Here is a 23,218-nt window from a genome sequence, read left to right as displayed (position 1 = left end):
CTTTTGAGAAGTGTCTGTTCATATCCTTTGCCCACTTTTTGTTTGTTTTTTTCTTGTAAATTTGTCTGAGTTCATTACAGATTCTGGATATTAACCCTTTGTCAGATGAGTAGATTGCAAAAATTTTCTTCCATTCTGTAGGTTGCCTGTTCACTCTGATGGTAGTTTATTTTGCTGTGCAGAAGCTCTTTAGTTTAATTAGATCCCATTTGTCAAGTTTAGCTTTTGTTGCCGTGCATTCAATTTTATAAGGGAAGCAGAGTACAAAAGTTGAGAAAATATGCAGCCGATAATGCAATAGAAAAGAAAATCCCATTTTCTGAGGAGAAATTCAAGCTGGTTGCAGAAATTTGCATAAGTAATGAGGAGACAAATGTTAATCCCCAAAACAACAGGTAAAATATTTCTAGGGCATGTCAGAGGTCTTCACAGCAGCCCCTCCTATCAGGTCCTGAGGCCTAGGAGGAAAAAATGGTTTTGAGTGCTGGGCTCAGGGTCCCTGTGCTACTTGCAGCCTAGGGACTTGGTGACCTGCCTCCCATCCACTTCAGAAGTGGCTGAAAGGGGCCATTGTAGAGATTGGGCCATGGCTTCAGAGGGTGTAAGCCCCAAGCCTTGACAGCTTCCACGTGATGTTGAGCCTGCAAGTGTAAAGAAGTCAAAAATTGGGATTTGAGAACCTCTGCCTAGAATTCAGAGGATGTATGGAAATGCATGGATGCCCAGGCGGGTTTGCTGCTGGGGTGAGCCCCTCATGGATGACTTTTGCTAGCGCAGTGCAGAAAGGAAATGTGGGATCAGAGCCCCCATGCAGAGTCCCTACTGGGGCACCACCTAGTGGAGCTTTGAGAAGAGGGCCACCATCCTCCAGACTCCAGAATGGTAGATCCACCAACAGGTTGCACTGTGTACCTGGAAAAGCCACAGGCACGCAATGCCAGCCCATGAAAGCAGCCTGGAGGGAGACTGTACCCTGCAAAGCCACAGGGGTGGAGCTGCCCAAGACCATGGGAACCCACCTCTTGTATCAGTGTGACCTGGATGTGAGATATGGAGTCAAAGGAGATCATTTTGGAGCTTTAAGATTTCGCTGCCCCACTGGATTTTTGGACTTGCATGGGGCCTGTAGCTCCTTGTTTTGGCCAATTTCTCCCATTTGGAATGAGTGTATTTACCAAATTCCTATACCCTTATTATATCTAGGAAGTAATTAACTTGCTTTTGATTTTTCCAGGCTTATAAGCCAAAGAGACTTGCCTTGTCTCGAATGAGACTTTGGGCTATGGACTTTTGAGTTAATGCTGAAATTAGTTAAAACTTTGGGGGACTGCAGGGAAGACATGATTGGTTTTGAAATGTGACGACATGAGATTTGGGAGGGGTCAGGGGTGAAATGATATGGTTTGGCTGTGTACCCGCTCAAATTTCATCTTGAATTCCCATGTGTTGTGGGTGGGACCCAGTGGGAAGTAATTGAATCATGTCATGCTGTTCTCATGATAGTGAATAAGTCTCATGAGACCTGATGGTTTTAAAAAGGGGAGTTTCCCTGTACAAGCTCTCTTCTCTTGTTTGCTGCCATTTGAGACATGCCTTTTACCTTCTGCAAAGATCGTGAGGCCTCCACAGCCACACGGAACTGTAAGTCCATTAAATCTCTTTCCTTTGTAAATTGCCCAGTCTTTGGTATGTCTTTATCAGCATCATGAAAATGGATGAATACAATAGCAAATGACAATGCAGTGTATACTCAAGATAGCTAGAAGATTTTGAATGTTGTCACAACAAATAAATTATAGAAGTTTGAAATAACATATGTGTAATTACTCTGATTTGGTCATTATACAATTTATACATGCATTGAAACATCACACTCCACCCCCAAAATATGCATAATTATTGTGTGTCAATTATAAATTAAAAAAATTAATTAAAAATAAAATTGATCAAGGTACATAAGAGTTAAAGGGGATCTTGTGAAAATAGTTACCACAACTGCAATAAAGATAATAACAATAATATTGGTAAAGCAAGTGAACATATCATAGCCATATATTTCAATATTAAAAAAGTTGTATTCTTTATCTATAAATAAAAATTTACTTAGCTAATATGTTCCTATTTTCACTTTATGCAAGGAACCTTAGTCGTAACCAGAAGTGTAACTCAGACTCTGTTAGATTAAAAATCTTTCTAAGGAAAGGATAACTCAGTGACATCAAATCCTTGACCTTTCACTTTCCCAGGGTGGTATCTTTTTAGGCATACATAGCATCATGGAAGGGGGTATTCTGGCTCATGACCACCCTCCAGTGTTTTCTGTGATGGTGGTGTACTTTGCTTCAATTGGCTGTTGTCATCATATGCTAACAGGTGTGCTGAGGTTCACAGTTCTGCCATGGCCTTCAGCAATCAGATCTAAGTAATCTGACCTGACTCCTCCTCCTCCTTATTCGTATGCAGGTCTGCCAGTCCTCTATTAGTATTGTCATGCTTCCCTACCATTCTTTGAAGGAAACTGGGGTGTGTCTCAGGCCCATAATTAGTCAAGGGCCTAGTTCAGCCATTGCTACTCTGTTGATCTGGCAACACAAGGGAAACGGGGCTTCAATAAGATAATTGGTGTATCCCGTATGGCTATTACGTAGAAAGCAAGGCATATGTTCTCTCTGTTCTCACATCATAAAACAAACTTGAGATCTCTGTATCCCTCTCTCTATCTCATGGTAACCAAGGATAAGAAAGCTAGAGTTTGGGACCTTAAAAGGAGATCCCCTGTGTTTTATATAATTGCTCTCCTATACCAATTCACCTCTTTTTCCATATATCTTGTTGACTGTCTGCTTTTTTCTGGAGAGAAAATTAACTTCTACATTATCATGCATTCTTAATTTGTGTGTGTGTGTGTGTGTTTGTGTGTAATTTTATGCTTTGTCTCTGATATTTTATGTTAAACTTGGAATTCAAAATAACTCAAGTCCATTTTTTTAAAGACTATATGTTTAAACAGCATCCAGAAGCTCAATAGAGTTAATTGTTTAGGCTATATCTACTTTCTCTCTGAGAAGATTGTTATTCTTAAGAAAATGTTTAAATAAAGTGAGCGAGATTGCATTGAATCTGTGACAGCACAGGGAATGAAGTTAGAGAAAGACTAACATCCTAAATATTGAGTATTAATCTTACTAACAATTTCGATGCATCCAACACTAGACCTGTGTCTTATAGAAATTATTTTATTTGTAAAAAAAACTAATAATGCAATTTATATTATTTTAGAAACAGAATTAAGTAGCTTATTAAGGGAGAACTACACTAACTCTTTCATTTTGTAAATAAGAACACTGAGATTTGGAATGTGAGATTAATTTAAATAAGAATATTCTGCTTGTCAATGAAAACCTAGGACCAGAACCTAAGATTCCAGATGCTTTCTCTGCTTTATAGTTAGGTGTCACATAGATCTACTTTAATTTCAATGAAGTTATTAGCATTTATGGAGACAGACCTCCACTTCAGAGTGATTTTCACAAACTAATTATGTGATCCCTGAAAGAAATAAATGCCATGTACTAAATAATAATGTGATAAAAATAAATTAACATATAGGAAATAAATTTCTAGGCATTATTGCTTTATGTGCTTAAAATGAGTCAGTGAGAGTACCCCTATTCAAACAACTCACTTGGCAATGAAATATGTTAACAGTAAAGTAACAAGAAATATTTAGAAAGAAATCTTCCTGAAACACTCAGCAGTTACAACTTCATTTTTTATGTCTTATGATAGCAGAGAAATGATAAGAGAATGAGGATGATTCAATACAGGGCAGAAAAAATGGAAGGGTTACTAAGGACAGATGGCATTGATTGATTTTGACTGGAGAAAGTAATGCTGTGGGAAAATTTCACCCTTTTGAAGCTGAGTATTAGTCTAACGTGAGGACAACAGAATTTTAAAATTTTTATAATATTTGAACTATACAAAAGAACGCATGTAAGAACAGATGCAGGTTATGATGCAGAATATTAGCAAGAATGTATGTGAACACAATTAAGAACTAGAATATGACAGTGTTACCTCTACCTATACACTGCTTCTGACCTTAGTCTTTCCCCAGATGTAACTTCTATCCCAGATTTTCTTCTCTAATTTTTAACGTTTTGTCTTTCATATTTAAGTTTTTCATTCATTGTGCATTGATTTTTATGTATAATGTGAAGTAGCAATCTAATTTCAGTTCATTCTCGTGGATCACTTCAGGTTTCTTTTTCCTGTAATGTTCCATGAAATCTTTCACATATATTAACTTTGTTTACATGTGTGAGTCTGTTTCCGAAGTCTCCAAATTGTACCAGTAGTGAAATAGTCTTACTTCATCATCAATACTACATGGTTCTAATTATTACAGTTGTATATTAAGTATTTTTTTCTATTTTAAATTTTATTTTAGAATCAGGGGTACATATTAAGGTTTGTTACAAAGGTATACAGAATTAGAAAAAGCTATTATAAAATTACTATAAAATGAAAAAAGAGCCCAAATAGCCAAAGTGATTCTAAGCTAAAAGAACAAAGCTAAAGGCATCACATTATCTAACTTAAAACTATATTCCAAGGCTACAGTAACCAATACAGCATGGTATTGGTACAAAAACAGGCACATAGATAAATGGAACAGACTAGAGAACCCAGAAATAAAACCACACACTTACAACCATCTGATCTTAGACAAACTCAACAAAAATAAGCAATAGGGAATAGAGTTCCTATTCAATAAATGTTGCTGGAATATGCAGAAGAATGAAACTGAACCCCTAATTATCACCATATACATAAATTAACTCAAGATGGATTAGAGACTTAATTGTAAGACATGAAACTATAAAACTTCTAGAATAAAACTTAGGAAATACACTTTTTGATATCAGCCTTGGCAAATAATTTATGGCTAAGTCCTCAAAAGCAATTGCATCAAAAACAAAAATTAACAATTAAACTAAAGAGGTTTTACACAGCAAAAGAAACTATCAAAGGAGTAAACAGACAACCTACTTCACAAACTATCCATCTACAAAGGTCTAATATCCGGAATCTATAAATATCCTAAAGCAATAATCAAAAAAGAAATATAATAAATCTTGATATCTGAAAAGGCAAGGCCCCTTTCACCCTATACTTTACCAGGACTCTCTTCATTATTCTTTGACTTTTCCTCTTCTATATCAATTTGATGTCGTTTTGTCTAGTTTTTTGAAAAACTCTATTTGGATTGTGATTAAAAGTTATTTAAATCCATGGAAAATGTTTAAAGTCAGGGAAAACCTGACATCTTAAAATATTGAATTATCCTATCCAGGTATATGGTATCTCATTTTTTAGGTGTTCTGAAGAGATTTTCAAAATTCTATATTTTTTATGGATAGATTGTACACAGTTTTTTGCTATTTTTATTTACTTATATTGTTACTGCTTATAATAAATATTTTTTAAATTATATTTTCTAAATGTATGCTTAGTATATTTGTGTGTATTAATTATATATCCAGAAAACTTATTAAACTCAACTTATTTCTGGATAGATGTTCCATGAGTCCTTGAAAAGACTGTTTTGGGTGTTTCCATTATTTGGTGGAGTGTTCTAGAAAGATGAATTAAATCAAGTTGTGTCTACTTATTCTATCAATTATTGAGAGAATGGTAATAAAATCTCTGACTTTATGGATTTATTTATCCTTGCAGTTACATCAGTTTTTACTTCCGGTATCATGAAGTCTTATTATTAGGCATATGTATTAGTCCATTTTCATACTGCTATAAAGAACTGCCTGAGACTGGGTGATTTATAAAGAAAAGAGGCTTAATTGACTCAAAGTTCCACATGGCTGGGAAAGCCTCAGGAAACTTACAATTATGGAGGAAGGGGCAGAGGCATGTCTTATATGGTGGCAGGCGAGAGAGAGTGTGTGTAGGAGGAAATGTCAAACGCTTATGAAACCATCAGATCTCTTGAGAAATCACTATCAGAAGAACAGCATGGGGGAAACCACCCCATGACATAATCACCTCCCACCAGGTCCTGCCCTCACACATGGGGATTATGGGGATTACAATGTGAGGTGAGATTTGAGTGGGGACACACAACCAAACCATATCAGTGTATAAACTTTTAGAATTATTATATTCTCTTAATGAATTGACCTCATCTTCATTATTAAATTATTCATTCTATTCCTGATAATATTTTGTTCTGAACCCTATTTTGTCTAATATTAGTACAGTTATTGCAGCTTTCTTTGGAAAGGTATATCTTTTTCATTCTTTGACTTTTAATCAGTTTCTTTATACTTAAAAAGGATTTCTTATAGGCAACATAAATTTGAATCTTTAAAAAAATACAATTTAACATTTTATATTAATTTGGCTATTTAGACCATTTACATTTAATATATTTATTAGTATGGTTGGGTATAAATCTGACATCTTTCCATTTTTTTCTATGTGTCACATGTGTTCTTTGTTCCTTTTTTCTCCTTTTCAGACTTCTTTTGAATTTAGCACTTTTATCCTTTTATTATTCCATTTGAGCTCTTAGGTTTGCTTATTCACTCAAATGTTTTATTGGTTTTTATAAAATGTATATAGTGTACAACTTTACACAATTTGTCTTAAAGTATTACCACATAAAACCATATTTTTTAATAAGAACTTTAAAATGATATAGTTTTATTTCTTCACTTCAAGTTTTCATCCTGTGATGTCAGGTATTTTTACTTTTACATATATTATAAACCCCACAGTCCATTGTTATTATTTTCGTTAAACATTTAATTATATTTTAAGGGGATTTTAAATTTAAATTTTAAAAATCTACCCACTTATTTACAATTTTAGGTACTCTATAATCCTTTCTGTGGATTCATATTTATGCCTGGTATCGTTTTTTTCCTGCTTACAGGATATTCCTTAACATTATTTATAGTATAGCTTTGTTGGTGATGAATTATTTTGACTTTGTATACCTACAAATGTTTTCACTTCACCTTAATATTTGAAAGATATTTTTGTAAGATGACAGTATCTTTTTTCTTTCATCACTTTAAAGATGTTCACCCACAGTTTTTTGGTTTGGCCCTGTTTCCCACAAGAAATCTGCTGTCATTCCTGCTAAGAATGCTTCTGTCACAAGAAGCATTTTTTGTACTTGTCAAAGATGAGTAGACACACAAAAATAAGACACTATGTATGGGCATCAGAAAACTCAATAGACAAACATATATACAAAAACTTGATATATAGTATCAAACATAGACTATCAACCATAGATTAAAATAGTAAATTATCTGATTAAGAATGAAAAGAAAGCCAAGTTTGAAAATTATAGCGGGAAACTGAAATTGTATAGACTAAAATGCCAAATTTGAAAAGAAGAAATTCCACGAATAAAAATACAGTAACAAAAATGAAAAACTCAGTGGATAGTTTTAGCAGCAGCATAGTTATAGCCAAAGAGAGCATTGGTGAAATGGACAATAGTTAGGAATAAATTATGAAATATGCAGCTAGAGAGACAAAAGGATGGACAACAGACAAGAGTGGAAGAAATATTTTTTTCCAAAAAGTTAAATTGTGAAATCTTTCCAGGGATATTGCAATGATCTCCGGGGAGCACTCATAGCTGGCCTCTCTCATCTGGGGTGCATGTAGCACATGGGTAGCTTCAGTGGCCTATTTACCAGATAGACCATATTCCAAGGAAATCCATGAGCAACATTGGATGAGATGCTAGATTATACCAAAATTTTAATCCAAGTATACAGGAAGAATTTGTAGTACATACACTGACAAAAATAACCCTGATACAGCATCAGAAAGGCTTGCTATGGGCACACGTGACTATAATGGTCAAATGGGAGCCAGGAGTTTGTTTGCAAAAATATCTACAGTGTTTTTATAAATTGGCATTTTATAAAAAGTAGACATGTTTAACTGACAGTGGATGAACCCAGACCACAGAGGAAAAGCTACACAGATTATATTACATGACAATTTATAAATAAATTCAAAACAATATTTTGATATTAACTTCCACTTTTGCAATAGACAATGATAAAACCTTTAGCCAGATGTAGCTAAGGGAATTGTTTCTGTTCTGGTTCTAAGTTTCTCTTCTTTCAGAGTGGTGCCTAAATTCTATGCATGTCAGTGACCTTTGCTCTTATGGTTGTTTCCTTATACTAAAATTTTATTAATACTACTTATTTATTTAGTCAAGCAATTATTTCTGGACCCATTATGATAGTCCAAATGTTCTGTTTTCTAATTGTCATCTGAATAGTCTCTATGTCCTTCATATTAACCTGTATTGTAAAGATCAAGAATGGAAAAATATATCGAGATAGTTTATGGAATGAGTTTACCATTATCTGCTCTACATAAAGAGAATCTTTTAATAATTTGATTACCATCAAATGGATTTTAAGTATTTCTTAGATTAAAACTCTTTGAAGGCAGGGATCATATTAAGCTCATTCTTTTGCATTGCTAACACGAAGCATAGTGTAGTACATAGGAGAGGTACTCAATGTTGAATAAGCAAGAATGAATAAATGAAACAATGTTTTATGAACTTTAAAATGTATAATTAGCATGCTTATATATGCTATTTTTACCTATATGTATGTAAGATGGAGGCTTGTTCAGTGTTTCCAAAAGGTATTTTGTTATTAATGTGTCCTATATAAATACTTAGATATTAAAATTCATACTACATACGTACCTGTGGGGTCACAGGCTTTGTAGGGAGTTGTGTCAGCTCATTTACATATGTCTCACTATCTTTTATGTAGTGAGGGCCACAATTTTAAGGAATCTCATATCTATTTTCATAGCTTAGGACATAGATATGATGTGGATGGTGTCAACCTCATTAACTGCTGCTTTTCAAACCTAAGTAATTTTTTTCTTGTGTTTAGTTCAAAAGAGTTTCAACAAAATTGAAAAATACTGATTAGAGTTTACTTTTTCATTTAAATTGAAACTAATCTAAACCAGACTTCTGTTTAGGGTTTGGTTCAACTCCCAGCTCAAGGATAAATACTAATTTTAGTCAGTAATTTTGAACTGAATTTCAGATAGAAAGCAATTTCAAAGTATTTGTCTGAAGGTATTTTTTGTATGAATATGCTTTTTCCTTATTTCATTTTTTTTCAATAAGCATAGGTAAAAATTCTTTACACTCTCCAACGTTCCCTGGATATTTCCATGAATTTTCTTCTGCTTAGAATATGTATTGATTTCTTTACAACACAATTTTCAGCTTCTGTGTGAGCGATAAAGGAGATTCAACATTACATTTTATAAATGATTTTTGGGGGCTGGTAGAAAGATCATATATTGAAGATATGTTCTTGCGCTATGATCTGGAAAAAACTGAATATAGTCCTCTGTAGATGTTCCTCTTTACAAAGTACTTTCTCTGAGACTTCTAAAAAATATTTTATAGAAATAAAATAAAATGGCAATCTGCATTGCTGAACAATTTCTATAGTTCTCAAATAGATTGCTCTTGATATATTTTTAAGAACACTTTGTTGCTTATTCTGTGACTGCGTTATTTTATTTTAATTTAGTACTGTCATGTGAATAATAAGCAGTCAAGGCTAAAAATTTCCTGCTTTGCAATTCTCTGAATGTTAATAATTGTACTAATTAGCAATTCACAACAAACAGGTCTCAGTCACAGTGAATCATTTCTGCCACATTCACCACAATTTTAAGATCATGAGTAAATTTCAAGCTACTGTTGTTGTTTTAGAAATTCTCTTCTGTGAACAAAACTCCTCCCTAAATCCATTCAGGTCTAAAAGAATGCACAGATCATTGAGGCTGTAAACAAAAACAAAAATTACCTTATTTGAAGGAATACATTTCTATCCTCAATCGAGTTAAGCTTCTTGTGTTCAGTTTTAATGCAGATAATTTAGCAATCTATAACATATAAAATAACTTTGCCTGAAGAATTTATTGACATATATCATTTTTGTTAGACAATTCCATATGGCTGGGAAGGCTGAATGGCCAAGTTATTTAGTCTTCACTATCAACAGCTAAAATGGTAAATAGCTGGGATGCATGTTCTTCCCTTGCTTGTATCTGGGTAACCCCTATTGGTCCTAAGCAGCATAGCAACTGTCATCATGTCTTGAAAAACTTGTCATCTGGCTGGGCGCGGTGGCTCACGCCTGTAATCCTACACTTTGGGAGGCTGAGGCAGGCGGATCACCTGAGGTCTGGAATTCGAGACCAGCCTGACCAACATGGTGAAACCCCGTCTCTACTAAAAAATACAAAATTAGCTGGGCATGGTGGCACATACCTGTAGTCCTAGCTACTTGGGAGGCTGAGGCAGGAGAATCCCTTGAACCCAGGAGGCAGAGGTTGCAGTGAGCTGAGATAGTGTCATTGCACTCCAGCCTGGGCAGCAAGAATGAAACTAAGTCTCAAAAAGAAAAAAAAGTTGCTATCCACTCTAGACTTAGCTAATGCCCTGCTTTTCTCCCCATCTCCAACTCACATAGGAAGTTATATTATGCCTTATTCATCACTTACCTCACTACAATTGTGAACCTTGATTTTTCTTTTTCTTTTGAGTTCTGAGCTCTTTGAGACCTATCTGTGTATTTTCAGCACCCAGCAAAACTCCAGGTATAGGCACACAATAAATATTGTTGAATAAATAAACTGGTATAAGTGAACATACCTATAAATATTTCTTCCATTAGTTAACTCATTGTCATTAATTGCACACATATTTGAGTGCCTACTACGTGCCCAAAGGATATTGTGCTACGTAGTGATAGCAACACAAATGGCAGGTTTTGTTAACTAAGTGATATGTCAATTTCGAATGAATAAATATTTCTACCTTTTGATCTTTTCCTTTCAGTATTATGCCCACCATGTCCTCTAACATGCATACTTAAGTTTAAATTTTTTAAATGGGCAAAGTGCACCTAATTTCATTGCACATATTTAAGCAGAGCTTTAGTATTGATTAAAAGTTGTAATGCAGTGCTTCCCTTGCTGACCTCCCAGTCCATTAATACTGTCTGTATTTCATCAGCAGACCTTTGTAAGCATCCACCATGGGTTAGACTCTCACTGTGCTTGGTGCTTAGGAAAGGGCAGAGAAAGGCATATACTATTACTACTGGCCTTATGAGAGTAACAGTCTAGTGGGAGAGGCAAGTGTTTTCCAAATAACTATTTAATGATTACTGTGACTAATATTACAAAGGAGAATAAAATGCTATAAGAACATAAAATATGAGAGTGAATTTAGAAGGAAGATGGAGTCTTTGTGCTGTTTCCTATACCTAGAACACTGTTCCCACTATCATTTCTCTAGTCTAATTTTCAGATCTCACTCTAACAGCTACATTTTAGAGACCTCCTTAGCCTCCTCTCCCACCTCATCTCAGGCTCATCTAAATTAGATCTTTATTTTTTTCTCTCATAGCATTCCATTGTGTCCCTTCAAACCCATTATCATACATGTGTTACATGTGAATTTATGTAATTATTCATTGTTTGTATTTTCTGTTGTTTTAAGCTCCAAGGAAGTGAGAGCTGCATTTCTTTTGTTCACATACTCAAGGTTTAACACAGTGCGTGAATTTATCACGAGTTCAATAAATGCAAATGGCATACATAAATGGAGGAATAAATGAATGAGTGAATGTATACATGAATGAACTGATATTTAAGCTAGATTCTGAGCAACAGTCAGTTGGAAGTAGCCACATAGAGAATAGAATGCCTTCCAGACAGATGGAACAGCATGTGTGAAAGTGCCTGAAATGCCAGAGAGATATAGGCTCATTTTTGAAGCAATTCCTGAATATCAGAAGGCAAAGAGTAAAGAGAAAAGGGGCACAATATGAAGCTGGAGGCATTGGAACACCCCATAGCTTCCAGAGCCTTTTACACCCTGTTAGGACGTTCAAATTATATTTAATATTGTATATAATACTTGTGTGTGTGCATGTATATGGTCAATTGGTACTGAATTACTACACTGCATTTCAGCCCCCCAGATAAGGAAAACTTGATATTTTTGTACCCGCAAACCGTCAAGATGTATGCTTAATTCTGCTATATGGAACACTGTTTTTAAAACAGATCACTACTCGAGATTATAGAGTAGGCGAACTGACTTAGCACAGAAAAAACATGGTGCACAGCACATTCAAATTCAGTCAGACCCTCCATGTGCCTGAAGAACCTATTGGGAAACAGCTGTATAATGAGAGGCTGGCTGCTCCCTGCCCTTCTTCAAGTTTGCTTGAGTACTGTGGCTTAGTGTTTGTGTGTGTATGTGTGTTTTCCCCTATGATTATCCAAAATCAGGAATGATTTAACAAATAGTAATGATATACTGGAAATAAAATTTTCCACCTAAGACTTCACCTCACTAGTTAGCCTCGTTTTCAGAAGGCTTGAACATACATACAGTCATACACATTGTCCATACAATTACTTTGAAATACAAATGAGATTTGAGATTACATTATATTGTGTCTAGACCCTGATGTTCAAAGTCAGAAAATTATACTTTAGAGTATAAGTGACTCAGTGCATTTAGAGTTTGGCCTTAGGTGGGAATATGCTACATTTACACTATCGGCTGCAACTGTGAATGGAGAAATGAAGAAAGGTGATATAAACACAAGGTTTGGCATATCAGGTTTTCCTATTCTTAAAGTCAGCTTATGAGTTCACATAAGTCATTTTGTTAAGGCGTGGACTTTGTGTTTTCTCCATTTTGAATCTGTAAGAGAACAGGGAGCTTTTTATTTAGTGAACTCTTGCAAAGACACAAACCCCCGGACATCTAAAGCATCTCTCATTCATTAGATGCAGTCAGACAGAGGTTTGTGTGCTCTCAGTGACCTTGCTACCACACTCTAGCTTCCTGGAGCAATGCTGGAGTGTGTTCCTTTCTGGCTTGGAGTCTTTCGCATGACAGGCTCTGAACACATTCATCGAATATGTTAAAGAACTCAGATCCTTTCTGGGCATGACCTTATTTGTTGTAAATACTCTCAAGGGAGGGTATTAGTTGTTCCCAGTCCCTGGAATACTCCTAATTTGTGGTATAATGCTAGCTGATGCCAGCTAACATTTATTACAGGCTTATTTTGTTCCATTAGTTTTCATATATTAAATCATTTATTTCTTACAACAAACCGAGAAGGTAAACACAGACGAGGTTCACAGAGTTTATCCAAAGTCACATAACTATGAATCATAAAGCTGGAATTTGGACACGAACAGTCTGACTTCCTCCATCTTTTTTTTTTTTTTTTTTTTTTTTAAGACGGAGTTTCGCTCTTGTTGCCCAGGCTGGAGTGCAATGGTGCGATCTCGGCTCACCACAACCTCCGCCTCCCAGGTTCAAGCGATTCTCCTGCCTCAGCCTCCCAAGTAGCTGGGATTACAGGCCACCATCACGGCCAGCTAATTTTGTATTTTTAGTAGAGATGGGGTTTCTCCATGTTGAGGCTGGTCTTGAACTCCTGACCTTAGGTGATCCGCCTGCCTCGGCCTCCCAAAGTGCTGGGATTACAGGCGTGAGCCACTGCGCCTGGCCGACTTCCTCCATCTTAATGTCTAGGCTGTGTTGCTACTGAAGTGGAGTGATGTGGCTTTTTAGATGACACATTGATGAACAGTTTTTATTTTAATTACATTAGAAATAGGCAATTTGCACATCAAAGTCATGATTTCATGGTTATTGCTCAGGATAGAACTAAGGTAAAAAGGTGATTCCATTTAAATGTATATATAAAATATTAAATAAAAAACTAGTAAAACAGATATGACAAAAATATGTGGCAAAATAATGACGAAAATTGTGTAACATATCCCTAATATACTAAAGTACGGAGAAAATCTGTTTGATTTACAGCAGGGTGGACCACATGGCAAAGTCAATGCTTTTCTACAGTTAAGGGTGCTGTTATTTAGACATACCGTGGTTATTACGCTTCATGCTCTGTTACTCCTCAACAAAATGGCAATTACAGAGGCAGGTGTATGCTTTACTGAATGCCAGAAAGGTGGAAAGATTTTTCAGATTTTTAAAATTAGACATAGCTTTCTAATTTTCCAGGAGAATATTACTTATTATTAAGTTTTAATGTTTCCAGTAATTTACTGCGATTTGATGAACAACTTGCAAATTACAATATAGATTGTCATGACTAAATACTCCGTGGGGGCAGGGTTTGTAGCTACAAATCTGTACTCCACGCTGGTAGGGTGCTTGTTAGATTGAATTGGATACATGACTTCCTTTCTAAAATCTGGCAGGACAGAGAATTATTTGTTTCTAACCCATACACCTCCCCACCACATGAGAAATTAGAAAGCCTCAAATCCCCATTTCTCCTTATCTGCTGTTTTCTTCCAAGCTTCAAGAAACCAGCAACTTATCAAGCACCCCTAAATCATGGCAATCCTTTCCCTAGGCATAGAGTTGAAGGCAACTAGTAATAACGTATATTTTTTTCTATCCTGCTATACTTGTTACATAGGGAATAAATTAAAGGATAGAAGAGCTACAAAAATTTAGATCATTGTACTTATTAAAAGGCAGGGATGATCTTTTAGGGCTAAAAGAATAAAGTTTTAATTTGATTCTGCAATATTTCCTATCTGAAAAAGGCCCCCAGCTGTACTACCTGCTCTTGTTTAGCCAACTCTTGTTCCCATCCTAGTTCTAAAGTTTTCCCCAAATTTCCTCCTTCATGAAGTTTACACAGGGAATTAGACAGATGACTTGGATCAAGCTATAAGACAGATCTTCGGAGAGGTTCCTGTAAGCTCCTTCCAAAGATCCTAAATGATGCTTACAGAGTCAGAAATTTCTTTATTAGGGATTTATTTCTCCACATTAAGTAATCGTGTCTCCAGAAATTCCCTGTCAAAATAATAATGCAAGTAATACAAACAACACTATAATTGGCTGCTAAGATCTTGATATTTTTCTTGGATAGTTAGCAACTAGTGTTAAATCAATAAGGAAACTGTGTAAATTCTTTTAAAAAAGTCTTTTTTCCTTTACAAAGCAAGACAAATTTATTCTAGATAACTTGGAAAATACTACTAAACAAAGGAAAATCAATCAAAATTCTATCATTCCTGGTAATTTTACATTATATTTGATGTATATCCTTCTAAACTTAAATATACATTTATGTGTTTATTTTTTCATATTTTCTCAAATATTTGAATATCTTAATAGTCTTCTACAGCATGTTATTCTTTTCCTTGAAGGTACTATTTTATAATCAATCTCCTCTGTTTGAAAATTAAGTTGAGTCCATATTTTTTGATACTGTAAACAGCATTGCATTGAAATTTTTAAATAATTAACTCTGAGTTTTTATGATAATTTCCTTAGAATAAATTAGAATGAATTATGAGGTATTTTTGAAAAGTTGCATGCCTAGGTCTGATGTCAGTCTGAGTGGAGGAAGGGCCATTGGTAGTGGCATATGACATGATGTCAATGATAAACTGCCTCTTTGACAATTTCACCAAAGAATTCCTCATCCTTTTTCAAGCAGTGTGCACAGTTAAAATTTGTGTGCTCTGCTCTACAGAGCTTTCCTTTAGTCCTCTTTTGACATTCCATAGGGACTTCTTTACTCTTTCCCATTGGACTGTAAGTAACTTGATGGCTAGAGGGTGTTGTTGTCAAATAAAGACTTAATATTTGCAGAAATGACTCATCAAATATTTAACTCAGAGTTATCTTTGCAAGGATTCTCAATCAGAAGCTTTTCTTTAAGCTGAGGTTGCTTTATTCTGATAAATCAAATGATTTTTGTCTGCTATTGACCCTGCACTTGGCATAGTGCTAACTTTTAATAATCATTGCTACCTTAAAAGGAAGGCTAATATGTTGTGATGGAAATACACAGAGAAATAAGTAATGTGACTTATATTTTTTAAAAGGCTTTTGCTGCAGTGAATATTTTCATGAAGACATCATGGAGGTATATAATATTTCTGTAAAACATAATATAAAATCACCAAGGAACCTAAATTAATGAATCTGCAAGTAGTTTTTTCCTGTACAGGAACACTAACTCAATAGACACCTGTAACCATGGTGCTAACCTGTTCCATGAAATTGAATGAATAAAATGCTCTGTGCACAATGGGTTTTCAGGTATTTGAAGAGTTCATCATGACTACACTGATGGGACAGTTTCAACTTAAGCGCTATGAAATTCCTGAGGGAAGAGAGAATCTTAAAGGATTCTCAGACATTAACTAAAAACTTGAAAATGTATGCCAACCTGTTGGCATTGTCTATTTTTGAGAGAAAGAAAATACTGGGAAGCAATGTGTTTGCAATATAGTCCCAAGGTGCAGGCTTAGTTCAATAATTTAAATCTGTGAACCAAAAGCAGAGCTCTTTCTTGGTACATTAATTATACTTTCACTAGACTTTAAAATGGAGGAGTTATGTAGACTTCTCTCCTTAATTCAACAATTTTCTGAGAGGTCACTGAGAGCTTTGTCTTTCCTACAGTATTTTTGAGGGAAAATGTGTTTTAATAAGTAAAATTATTTCTCAAGAGCTTGAGGACTTGACACTGATAGACCAGAGCTGAAGATGCTCAGCTCTGCCAGAACCTTTTGCATTAGTTCATATCCTCAGGAGTTTTGGACTGTCAGTGCTGAAGGGTTTGAAATTGGGAAATATATTACTCCAGTTTGCCCATTAAAATATTGGAGGAAAAAAGTACCGAAGTTGCAGCCAGCGTGACATGCAGTATGTGACACTGGAAAAATGCTGTGAATTTCAGGGGTTGTCTGAGCATAGAATCATGTGATGTGACAAGTGCAGGCAATACATTTTTTTGTGAACAGCTGATTTAACAGGAAGAGAAAAACTCCATGGAAAAGCATCAGTGCATAAACTCCTCCTTTCCTAAACTCAATGCTATTAATTCTTTGATTCAAAGAGTCACATTTTGTCAGAAAAATGGAATACACTCTGACATTCTCTGCCAAATGGATAGACACCAAAAAATGACATTAAATGATATTTATGTTCGGACCAACTTACTAAAGGCTGTGAAGAATTATTATTGGCATGGGACTTTCTTGTTTAAAGTTCAACACACTTTATTGTTGTAGTCACATATTTTGCTATTTTGACTATTTACCATCATTTATATTGAACAAATCATTCTAACATATTATCCTATTTGATATTATAAATAGGCAGGGAAAAAAGCTAAGCTTCCAGAAAGACAATAATGATAATAGTGATTTCACTTGATACGAATGGATGTAGAATTGGCAAGAATAATAATCCTGTCAAACCAAATACATAAGTTGAATAGTTTCAGTGATGTTTTAAATGCACTCACTATACAAAAGAACTTTAAAATAAAACAAAGCATAACATTTATTGCCAGGAAACTTGAAGTGTTTCATAAACACTAAGCTCAGTTTTTCCCTATGTATCAGAAAATCGTAAAGAGCAACTCCTTGCCTTTCTTGTATTGTCTTTTAATATCCAGTTGCCTCTGGGCTTTATGGGAAAATCACTAACAGACTGACACCCAGCCAGAAGCCTGTACGACTGAGTGTGTGTTAACATTTCTTTAAATATCTCCTAAAAGACAAAGCAAAATTTGACACAAGAGATTCTGAGAACATGCAATTCCGCCCCTCTGAGCATTCCCCAAGGACATTCTCTTGCTCCTCTTTCACTTATGGTCAAGATAAATCTCTCTTCCTTCTAGGGTATCCCTAATAGAATGCCCTTGTTGAATTAACAATTTCTTACATTTGCAATGACATTTCTAAAGAATTTTTTTCATATGTTATGTCATTTGATCACACAATGACCAATTAAACAGGTAGACCAGATAATAATACCTCAACCCAGTACCCACGTCTTCTGATTCCCAGGGCAGGTGTCCCATCTCACCTCCAAACTCGAGGTTAGAAAATAGAGAAGGTTGTTTGAAATGTCATGGTAGTGCTTCATGGTGGTACTCATCAGAGAGTATAATTCAAATTATCTGCTAGCCAGCTTCTGTCAAAAGTCTGGCTGAGATGGTGAGAGAATAAATTTCTGGAGATAATTTGGCAGTATGTGACAAAAGATTTAAAAATGCTCCAACACTTCAACACAGAAATTCAATTTTTTATAATTTATCAGAAATGTGTGCAAAGATATAGGTATGATGATGGTAAGGACCTTATTACTTACAATATGGAAAATTTTAAACCTAAATATCTAAATTAAAAAATTGATTACAATACTGTGATATATGTTTACAGTGCAATATGAAATTGAAATGTAAAATTATGTTGTATAACCCTATTCATTGATTAAGAATAGTGCTTCTGATACATCCATAAATTAAATATTAGACAGAAAAACTGTATACAGTATCATTATATTTTTGGAAAAAACATTTTATGCATGAAAAATTATTGGCTGAAAACACACAACAATGTGTAAACAGTTTTCTGGGTAGTAGGATTAGCGATGGTTTATTTCACTTTTTGCTTTATCTGTCTGTGTGTGTGTGTGTGTGTGTGTGTGTGTGTGTGTGTTTGTCCCCATTTGACATGTATTACCTCTGTGATTAAGGTTAAAATGTCTATGCAAAAAGAAAGCCTGGCTGAGAGAACTGATGCCTGTAGAAGATAGCATAAGAAACATGTTCAGCCAGTCCTTTAATCATTCTAAGTTCTAAACTCATGTCAAGATAGAGAACATAAAGATAACATAAAAATATTAGTTTAGCCAGTCTAACCATCACCTCCCATTTATAGTTTATTTTGTACAATTAATGTTGAATTTGTTATTTGTCATGTTCTTCAATGTCCTTTATATACGCTTACAAATGATAAATTATTTTTCGAATATAGTAATGGAAAAGAATTTGTCTTTCAGGTTTGTAATGTTTGCATCTAAGTTCTAAAATATAAGGAGAAATTTCATAAACCTATTTGATTCTCTCTTTCCATCAATATATATAAAATATTAAAATAAATTGCAATAAATCTATAATTCTTGTGGTTAGCATATTTTATTTCTCCATGTTTTTGTTTTTAAAAAATTTTTAATTTGGACAATATTATTAGTTAATACTTTTTATTATATTCCTCCCTTTTTAAAAAAAAAGTTATAACAAAATAAATAATTTCCCCAGGGACCATTCTTCTTACTGTACATCTGAAAAATTTAGAAACAAGGCCCAGTTACACGGCTTTCATGGTACAGTGGAAATTTTAGAGGATAGGGTGAAAAAAAAACCTTGATTTAAGTCCCTAGGATACTGCATATTACCCCTGTGACAACGGACAAGTCACAATCTATCTGGACATGTGACGTTATCTAAAAAACTTTATGTAATACCTAGGAGTGAAAGAGACCATTCATTGTCTTGTCTCTAAGAGCTATACCTAACCTCCTTTGTCCTTGTTCTGCCTCCCACCAGAGGGACTGTAAGAAGCCAACTTATTACCTTCCCAGTCTCTTTGTTGCTAGGTATGGCCATGTGACTCACATACCCCTTGATAAGATTTTTGGGATAGGTTTTTGAGAAACATTGTTTTTCTCTTTGATAAATAAGTAAATTCTGTTTGTTTCACTCCTTTTCCAGCACTTGTCCCAACTACCTGCTTCTGGCTTTGTTTTGCCTAAAGCTGTGAAAAATATTATTCAAACACAAGATGGCAAACTGAAGAATGAAAAATCAACATGTATCAAATGATGAAGGGGAAAGATGGAAGAAGCCTGGGTTCTTGATGGCATCATTGAACCCTCCATGCAAGGCCAGCAACCAAGCTGTCATTAACTAAACCTAGATGCATTATTATGTTCAAGGAATGAACCCTTATCTGATTAAATTACTGCCATCTAGGTTTTCTGTTACCTGCAGATGAGCCATCCTGATGCTCAATATCATAGAAATATTCTGAAAGTTAAATGAAATAATGCATGCATAATTGCTTAAATAACTACAGATATACTGTTTAAAGAGGTAACACAGGGCAATGGAAAAGGCATTGGACTTGAACTCTGACTAATTTAGCCTGGAATCCTAGAAAGTCACCTTATTAGACCTTCTTCATAGGAAAATGTAAACAATCTCTGTGTGTCAGTTGTGTCTTCTCTAAAATGGAAATAATTAGCATCTTGGAGGATTGTTGTAAAGGGTAAGGGAGATAAGATATGGGAAAGCTCATGGCATAGGGCTTGATACATGTTATTCAATAAACATAAGTTAGGGAGAAAAATTAGCAAGTAGCAGTGTGGTCTGCCCCAAGTGAACACACTTCCTTTATCTGAGTCAGGTTACACTGCCCCTTGAACCTTTACAACACTATGCAAAGTTTAGAGCACTAGGAGATACTTCAGAGTGTCCTATTAATAAAAGTAGTGGAAGGATTTTTTTTTTCTAATTCTGTGAAGAACGTTAATGGTAGTTTAATGGGACTGGCATTGACTCTATAGATTACTTTGAAAAGTATGGCCATTTTCACAATATTGATTCTTCCTATCCATGAGCATGGAATGTTTTTCCATTTGTTTGTGTCCTCTCTGATTTCTTTGAGGATCAGTTTGTAGTTCTCTTTGAAGAGGTCCCTCACTTTCCTTCTCAGCTGTATTCCTAGGTATCTTTTTTTTTTTTTGGTAGCAATTGTAAATGGGAGTTCATTCATGATTCATCTCTCTGCTTGCCTATTGATGGTGTATAGGAATGCTAGAGATTTTTGCACATTGATTTTGTATCCTGAGGCTTTGCTGAAGTTGCTTATCAGCTTAAGAAGCTTTTGGGCTGAGAAAATGGGTTTTTTTAGGTATAGGATCACGCCATCTGCAAACAAAGATAATTTGACTTCCTCTCTTTCTATTTGGATACTCTTTATTTCTTTATCTTGTCTGATTGCCCTGGCCAGAACTTCCAATACTATATTGAATAAGAGTGGTAAAAGAGGGTATTCTTGTCTTCTACCACTTTAAAAGCCATATGGAACCAAAAATGAGCCCAAATAGCCAAGACAATCCTAAGCAAAAAGAACAAAACTGGAGGCATCATACTACCCAACTTCGAACTATACTACAAGGTTATAGTAACCAAAACAGCATGATATTGGTACAAAAACAGGCACATAGACCAAAGGAACAGAAAATAGAACTCAGAAATAAGACTGCACACCTACAACCATCTGATCTTCAACAAACCTGACAAAAACAAGCAATGGGAAAAGAACTCCCTATTTAATAAATGATACTGGGAGAACTGGTTAGCCATATACAGAAAATTGAAATTGGACCCCTTCCTTACACCTTATACAGAAATTAACTCAAGATGAATTGAAGCCTTAAATGTTGATATGGTTTGGCTCTGGATCCCCACCCAAATCTCACCTTGAATTGTAATCTCCATAATCCCCACATGTCAAGGGCAGGACAGTGTGGAGGTAACTGGATCAGGGTGGTGGTTTCCCCCATGCTGTTCTCATGATAATGAGTGAGTTCTCATGAGATCTGATGGTTTTATAAGGGGCTCTTTTCCCTTTGCTTAACACTTCTCCTTCCTTCCACCTTGTGAGGAAACTGCTTTGCTTCCCCTTTACCTTCTGCCATGATTGTAAGTTTCCTGAGGCTGTCCCAGCCATGCTGAACTGTGAGTTAATTAAACCTCTTTCCTTTCTATTAATAAATACCCAGTCTCAGCAATTCTTTATAGCAATATGGAAACAGACTAATACAAATTTAAAACCCAAAACTATAAAAACCCTAGAAGAAAATCTAGGCAATACCTTTCAGGCAAAGATTTTGTTATGAAAATGCAAAAAGCAATTGCAACAAAAGCAAAAATTGACAAATGGGATCTAATTAAATAAACGAATTTTGCAGAGCAAAAGAAACTATCATCAGAGTGAACAAAGTACAGAATTGGAGAAAATTTTTACAGTCTATCCATCTGACAAAGGTATAATATCCAGAGTCTACAAGGAACTTAATCAAACTACAGGAAAAACACAAACAACCCCATTAAAAAGTGGGCAAAGGATATGAACAGACACTTCTCAAAAGAAGACATACATGGAGGAGCAAACACGAAAAAAAGCTCAACATCACTGATCATTAGAAAAATGCAAATCAGAACCACAATGAGATACTATCTCATGCCAGTGAGAATGGCGATTATTAAAAAGTCCAAAAATAATAGATGCTGGCAATGTTGTGGAGAAAAAGAAATGCTTTTACACTGTTAGTGGGAGTATAAATTAGTTCAGCCATTGTGGAAGACAATGTGGCAATTCCTCAAAGACTTAGAGGCAGAAATACCATTTGACCCAGCAATCCCATTACTGGGTATACACCCAAAGGAATATAAATCATCCTGTTATAAAGATGCATACACAGGCATGCTCACTGCAGCACTCTTTACAGCAGCAAAGACAGGGAATCAACCTAAAAGCCCATCAATGGTAGACTGGAAAAAGAAAATGTGGTACACATACACCATAGAATACTATGCAGCCATAAAAAGGAACAAGATTTTGTTCTATGCAGGGACATGGATGTAACTGGAAGCTGTTATCCTCAGCAAACTAACGCAAAAGAAAACCAAACACTCCATGTTCTCACTTATAAGTGGGAGCTGAATGATGAGAACACATGGATAAATCAGGGGGAAAGACACACACTGGGGGCCATTGGTGGTGGGATTAGGGGGAGGGAGTGCATCAGGAAAAATAGGTCATGGATGCTGGGGTTGATACCTACGTGATAGGATGATCTGTGCAGCAAACCACCATGGCTCACGTTTTACCTATGTAACAAACCTGCACGTCCTGTACATGTACCCCTGAACTTAAGATAAAAAGTTTAAGAAAAAAAAGTAGTAGAAAGAATCTTATTAGTTTATTAAGTGTTATAAAGATCTAGGCACCATTTAAAGAACTTCACATATACTAATTTAATCCTCATAAAAGTTTATGTGGTAGGTGTTACCATTTGCTTCATTATACAGATGAGGAAAATGCAGTGCAGAGAGATTAAGATATTAATCCCAGATTAGATATCTAATAAATTGAGCAGCCAGAATTCAAACTCAGGAAGTCTAGCTACAGAGCTGGTACTCTTAATCTC

The 23,218-nt window shown here is 35.2% G+C and overlaps 1 long non-coding RNA gene across 1 annotated transcript in view; it reads left to right on the top strand.

Annotated features, from left to right (window-relative positions):
* LOC129144104 (uncharacterized) overlaps positions 1 to 22,738 on the top strand; it is a 220,541-nt gene extending 197,803 nt beyond the window's left edge. The window contains exon 3 of the long non-coding RNA XR_008548278.2: positions 19,713 to 22,738. This is a non-coding gene — a long non-coding RNA (uncharacterized LOC129144104). The remainder of the gene's footprint in view (positions 1 to 19,712) is intronic.
* Positions 22,739 to 23,218: the final 480 nt, after the last annotated feature.

Source organism: Pan troglodytes, chromosome 1, assembly GCF_028858775.2.
Source record: "Pan troglodytes isolate AG18354 chromosome 1, NHGRI_mPanTro3-v2.0_pri, whole genome shotgun sequence".
NCBI lineage: Eukaryota > Metazoa > Chordata > Mammalia > Primates > Hominidae > Pan > Pan troglodytes.
This window is presented reverse-complemented; position numbering and strand designations above follow the sequence as displayed.